Genomic DNA, 7,594 nt, shown 5'->3' on the forward strand with positions numbered 1-7,594 from the left:
TAGAGAGATTCAGCCACTATCACTCTTTTCACTGCTACAATGTGTAACAAATTCAAAACTTTGCTGAACTAATTCGTAAAACATGGATTCTGTTACCAAATGGTATCTTAATTAGCAATATTAAAGGAATATAAAAAATAAACAAAAAAAAAGGTACGATGTGTATTTATTTATTTTTTTAAAAAGGTCTGTTGTGACATTTTTTATAGAAAAAAACTAATTCCAAATATTAATAAGAATAATATTAGCAATAAAATAATAAACTACACCTCCACTAGAGTTTTATATTATAAAAATTAGCTAATTTTGTTTAGGGGAATTTTTTTTTTATTGTTTCGTAATTAAATTTTTGAATTGTTCTAGGAGTATAAGATCATCTAAATTTGCTTTTGTTTTGTGATGTTTTATGCTAGATTTCTTTTCTTTTTGTTAACTTCATTTTGTTCTTTTAAGCTTTTCTGCTTAATTCATTTATATATTTAAATCACTGATGTTTAGGCTTTAAATTTAAAATATTTTGATTAATTTTTTAATAAACATTCTTAACATTTTAGATTGCATTAATTATTTCGTTGTCAATATACTTTTTATTCCTGTTATATTTTTTATACAATTTATACAAAAATACTTTGATACTAATAATAATTAATTTTTTCATAAAGCTAAAATTGTAAAATTGGTAAAATGGTTAACTAATTTAATTTTAGAGTTTAATTACTATGCTCATTTTTTCACTATCATCAAATAAAAAAATAATAATATATTATGTCGTCAAAATAATTTTAAAGTTAATGATATACCTTGAACTTATTGTGTCTCTTAAATGTAGAATCTTTAATATATTAAAGAAAAATAATTAGTAATATCATATGAGAATGATAGGTTATATGAGAATGTGAGAATGTAATAAAAACCATTGAATTTATAATTAATGGTTGAGATTAAAAGATATTTCTTAAAATTTGAATAATAATTTATCTTTCCTCTTAATGACGCATGATTTATTAAAGATCACACTTTAATCTCAACCGTTCATTTTTTAATTCAATGGTTCTTATTCATTCTCACATTCTCATATAAGTTATCCATTCTCACTAGATATGCCATATAATATATATATGGGAGCGTATTCGGTGAGAACTGATATCTATTGTGAGAAACGAGAACTAATGATATCAATCATCGGATTTAATTAACGCTTAAGATTTATTTATTCTATATAGAGATCATCTTATTGTATATTTTCTATTATATTGATCTTAATAAGAGAATCTTTCCATAAATATTTTTTATTTGTTATTGTAATATTTAGTACAAAAATTAAGGGCTAACTTATTTTCTATTTTTTTGATTTGAAAAAATTAAATAAATAACAGAATTTAAAATTTTGATTTTCCCCAACATCAAATAATATGCACCACAATTACTATAATATTGTTAAAATGGTGGAATTTATTTGAAATTTTCCGAATTATAGAATTTATATAAATAAATAATATCCTAACTTGCAAATAAATAAATTAATCAAACTAAAATATATTATCTAATTTTTTAATCAAATTAAAATATAAGTAATAAATAATTTATTTATTTTTATTAAAAATGGTCAAAATAAATGAGCTTGTAAACATAAAAAAATTCCTAACTTGCAGATAAATAATCTAAGAAAATTAAAATATAATAATTTCACATTCTTTAACATATTTAACCAAATAAAAATATATCAATGTATTTTTAAATAAATGGTCACAATCGTAAAACATTCAAAATAAAAATTTGATTTTATTTATAATATTTTTTAAATTTTAAAATTAATATAGTTCTTTAATTTATATTTTATGATTCATATAATTTTATCTTTTACATAATTATTACTATATTGATCTATAATTTATTTTGATGAAAAAAAGTTGAATGTTCTAATATATTGATCTATATTTTACAGTATAAATAAATACATGATAAATAAAATCAACTTTTTATTTTTGAATATTGTCCTATTGTAACTATTTTAAATAAAAACTCATTATTCATTTATTATCAATATATTCATTCATTAAATATTAAAGCATTTTAAGCGATTAACTATATTTTTATTTGTTTTATTTTTTTACTTTTGAAAGTTCTATTATTTTGATCATTTTAAATAAAATCATATTATTGATTTATTGCCTATTTGCAAATTTGGATATTATTTATTTTTATAAATTCTATAACTATGACCATTTTAAATAAATTCTACCATTTTAACAATATTTTAATAATTGTGTCGTTTATTTGATGTTCGAAAATTATAAATTTAAAGCCTATTATTTATTCAATTTTGTCCAATAAAAAATAGATAACGTTCACAACAAGAAAATCTACAATTAGCTACGACAAATACAATAGTTATTTCGTAGCTAATCTCTATTAAACAATGTTAGTTGGGGATTTGTTGTGGATTAACCACAAAACATGGCGTAGCATGGATTGAGTGGCTAATTACCTTGGCCATAAATTCCTAGCAAAATTCCAACTAATTTTTGAAAACTTCTAGTTAAACCACAACTAAACGATAGCAAAATGTCGTCCTTAATTTTATGTTTCCTAGCTATACAGCTGCAATAAAGCCCCAAAAACATCCTAGCAAATCTCAAGCTAAATTTTAAAGTAAATTTGAAAACTCTTTTTATCTTATTTTTTATAATTATTTCTAATAAAATATAATTACTGTAGATCAAATTATTTTATAATTAATTCTAATCTACAGTAGTTACGCTAGATTGTAAATCATCATTGGTAGAACTAAAATACATCATAATCACATTCTGTTTCATTACAACTCTGGTTCCAAAAATAGTTTAGAACTACTCAGAGTTGATTATCTATCTCTACCATTGAAACTACTCACATTTAAGCATGTTCGACACTACATTGGTTTAAATGAAACATCTAACAACAAAGAATTTATAACTCATGAGTATCTTACAAGTTAAAGACTGCCTCAACATATATAACTTTTCTTCTATTTTGAGATTCTCCACTTGAAGGCACTAATGTTGAGTTGTTGGGTATATCAGAGGAGAGAATGGAAAAGAATCCAGAGTAGTGCCGCTCATCTTCTCATTGTTTGAAACTCCATAAACTCCTCCGGTATATTTTTGTGCATTATTAGTTCCTTGTTGTCTAAGTGACTAATCTGATTATTCTGGACAGCTGTTGAATAAAATTATAAAACATATTTAATTTTCAAGGAAATGGGAGGCTTCAAATAAAAGGAAAATGCAAATATGAACTCACCAGTTGTGCCAAAAGCATCAACCCTACCATAGAAAGTATCATGAGAATTATCAAATATTTGTACACCTTAAAAGCCAAATGAAAATCAGCAGTCTAATAGATCAATAAGGTTACAAAATTTTTCCATTCATTAGATCAATATAGAGACCAAAGGAACAAGAATGAAAAACTAACTCACTAAGATTGTCAGCAAGTGCCATAAAATATCCTATGGTCCATCAATGTAACATACAATCAGAGTGAAGGAATGTGTGGCATGATAAATAATCCACACATGGAGATATATGCCTCAGAGGAATGAATCTATGGATATACAAATACTTGATAAGGAATCATATTTATTGATTTCCTATCTTATAATATTCTTCAGGGCTCTTTCCAATGAATTGATTCAGACTAATATAAATGGGATATAAAAAAGCAACATTTCAAAAAGAAAATAGTGTAGTCAGTGTTAGTGCTACTATATAGATTTTTCATGTATGTGTGCAACATTCAAAAAATGGTGAGAACTTTTAACATGAAGAAGGTCTTATAGACTATCATTTTTCATATAAGATAAGGTGGCTATAAGGGGACAGAGAGTAGTTCCGGAGACTAACCAGATTACGTTGGAGCTATTAAACTGCCAAATATTCTTACTATGACTTGCTAAGCCAAAGAGGTTGTACCAAAAGATTTAATCCAAGAACCTGAAATTGAAAAAACAATAACACAAGTGCTGCAATTAGACTTCCAAAAACTAACTAAAAAATAAAATAGTTTTAATTCTATGCTCACTAAAATTTTAAAAGTGATTCTATTCAATATTTTTCTTTATAAAATTATAATTAACTTCTGATACAAACAACCATTCACTACTTTATAGACATTGGAGCCCACATGCAAGTACATTGTCCCATTCATATAATATATATCATAATAGTATTAATAATAATCAAGGTCTCTTGCATTTGACTAGTCCACGACTGAAAGGAAAGTTGCAGTTTCAACATTCAAATGTAGGTGTTAGTAGCACAAAGTTAAAGAGAAAATTGTGTAAAACAAAGTTCATATATCTATATTTCATTGTGCATTCAAGTTTGACAAAAAAATATAATATTGCATGTATGGCAGTAAGATCCAATCTCAAGCATGATTTACCAAAAGATGTCAATGACAATGGCTTTGTTGATGTTGCTGTTTCATGCTAGAGACCCATCAGAACATGTGATGGAACCTGTTCATGTACTATCCAAATTAAATGAGAGATCATAATTATTCTAAGATTGTCCAACACTTTTCACATGGCTTTACAACAAAGTATATTGCTTTCTTCAATCCAATTTAGTGATAATAGATATATTAGACCAAAACATAATCTATCATATGATTAGTATACCTTGATTTCTTTCTGGATAGACAATAGAGTTTTAACAAGAGACTTGTATTTGGTGTCTCACAAGCTTCATATTTTAAACAATGAGAAGCCTGCAAATGAACAAACAAAACTGAATGTTGTGATATCAAATGTTTCATTAAGTTTGTTGCATTCGCATTCTTATATGAGCAGGGTTGTAGCTTAGTTAGTTAGTTAATCAATTTAGTATATAATACCAATAATTTGGATCCAATGCGTGTTTGGTGTTCAATACATAGAGTTGCATTCTATTTTTTTATATTATTGCTAATGTCTGCGTGTCAATGTTATTATTGTATCTGACGTTTGTGTCAAATTTTAGGCATTAATTATTATCATGAATTTATTCTATAGAGTACATAATGGAAATAAAAACTTATATGGCTTGGTGGAATATTTTTACCACTCAAGAGATCAAGCAACATAGTCCCAAAACTGTAAACCACACTCTCTGTTGTCACTCTACCTGCAGATCAAATGTAAACATATGCAATCACTCTATTGGAGCTATTGGATGAAGATCTGACGACTTGCATTTCAAGTTTACTTTTTAAATTTCATATATAGAGCTCAAAATGTGAATCGTTTGATCATCATTAAATGGTTCCAACTTATTAAATGTAGGGAATGTATACTGTGTAGCAGTATTACAACAAAATCCAGATTCCAAACAAAGTTGATAAAACATTACTTGTCCTTAAGTACTCGGGAGGCGTGAAAACCAAGTTTGTACTGTAACGCTTACCATCTTTGTTGTTCTTCATAAGTCCAAAGCAAGATAACCTGGGATTACCATCCTGTAGATACCATCCGAGTTACAAAAAGAAGTGATATAATTTAAGGAAATAGAAGTGATGAAATGTCCTAACATGTGTTGGTGTCATGTAAATATCCGACACCGATATGAGCCAGACATCATATATGTCTTTTAATTTTATGTATCGCTGCTATATAGATTATACCTGATCAAACAAGATCCGTAGAAATTGAGATCATGATACAAACCCTTTCCTTTACTTGTGCAATATTCTAGAGCTTGAGCTAAATCATAGCCTATCCTCAACCTCAGTTGCCCATTTCATGGGCTATGCCTCCCCTACATAAAGTTAAACGTACATAATTTGTTATTTTCGTGTTCAAAATTCAAATGTCAAAACCAATTCAATGAATGCTTAAACCTAACTGAAGAAAGAACTCACAATGAAAGAGATGCTTAGCCAGAGTTTCATGTGGCATAAAATCTGTCACTAGAAACCTCTCACCCCCATCATAGCAACAACCAATTAAATTGGCCAAACATTCACTTCTAAGGCTCCCCACTTTAGATTCTTCCTACAATAACAATATTGTTTTTCATTTTTAAACGTTTGGATTAAACGTTTGATGACAATACTGTCCATTCTCAAGTTTCCCCTTGTAAACAACATCAAAAGAGCACCAATGTATGCTGATTGTAAAATGTTTGGATTAGTGGTGCTAATTGAAATACAATACAATAACCTTTGTTAAAACATGTGTTCGCTCATACAATACAATTAGAAACATCTATCCTTACTTTTTGATAAGTTTGAATCAATTGAACATCTCAAGCAATGTGTTAGTCTTGAGTGAACCTAACCTTTAATTTTGATGTGAGTGTTCTCCACCAACCATTTTGCACCATCCTCTTAAACTCCTATCTTTAAGTACTAGTTGTAGCAGGAAGCCCTGACTTAATATCAACTTCTCTTAAACTCCCAATCTCAAGGTTTCCCCTCACCACACACCTGCTCACGAATGGTTTATATTTCTCAGGTTGATCAAATCTTCTCACCAAAGACCATACCTAAACAAAATGAAAAACATACTAAATAAACAATTACAAAAGAAACATTGTAGAATCATTCAATTGAATCAAAATAGTTTCTAAGTTCTGCATTACACATTTCCATAACCAAACTCTTCAATTCATAATATCAATATCAGATATAAACAACTAGACCATCACTCATCATGTTCAACCATCAATTCAAAGACCTAAAACTAAATTAAAATAAAAAACAGAAACTACCAAATCTAAAATAGAAAAGGTATAATCAATCAACAAGAATCAAGAATAGAGTATGATTGATTACAAAAGGAACAAGAGCTCTGATATGCTTAACAAGTGGAGAAGCGCGCTGATTCTTCCCTGGCTCCTTATTATGGTGTCTTCTAATGTATTCCATCTCCGTGCGACTAAACCCTCAGTTTCCAATCCCTTTCATTTTCTCCATCGCCAATAACTGCAAACGCCATTGTGAAAACCAAAATCAACCGACGATGCACGACACAATCGAATCTTCAACGAAGAGTCAATCCTGATTTTGACGATCGGAGCTCTGAAGTCCGTGCGGGGAGATTATGCGAATGAGCGGTTATTTTCAGAGGAACAAGAGTGCATCGTCATCCACCACCATCGAGATCGGGAGCGGGATCCAAATTGAAAGGGAAGTGAGATCGGGAGAGAGATCGAGATCGAGAGAGAGCGCAAAACCTAGATTGAGAGAGAGGGGGTAGAAAACGCAATGTGTTTTATTTTTGAGAGAACCAGAACGCAAATTTTGATCTGTGATTTTTTTCTTTCCAAACAAAATTAAAGTTTTGATATAATAACTAAAAATAAACTAATAAAAAATTAAATAAAGTCATATGTCAGCTTATTAGTTTGAGATTAGCTACCATTTTATTTCGTAGTAAAATTATGGTAGCAAATCTTATATTTTCTTGTAGTGGTTAGTCTTTAATTTATACTAAATATTAGAATAATAAATAGAAAATTATTTATCGTAAGATTATATTATTATATTTATAAATCTTAAACATAGTAGAAAAGCAATTTAATAAGGTGATCTCTATATGAAATAAATAAATCATAATCGTCTATATATAACC

The 7,594-nt window shown here is 28.1% G+C and overlaps 1 pseudogene; it reads right to left on the reverse strand.

The window, feature by feature from the left end:
• Positions 1 to 3,097: 3,097 nt before the first annotated feature.
• On the reverse strand, positions 3,098 to 6,007 carry LOC131597477 (serine/threonine-protein kinase BSK6-like; annotated as a pseudogene).
• Between the last annotated feature and the right edge of the window lie 1,587 nt (positions 6,008 to 7,594).

Source organism: Vicia villosa, linkage group LG4 (genome assembly GCF_029867415.1).
Source record: "Vicia villosa cultivar HV-30 ecotype Madison, WI linkage group LG4, Vvil1.0, whole genome shotgun sequence".
In the NCBI taxonomy this organism is placed as follows: Eukaryota; Viridiplantae; Streptophyta; class Magnoliopsida; order Fabales; family Fabaceae; genus Vicia; species Vicia villosa.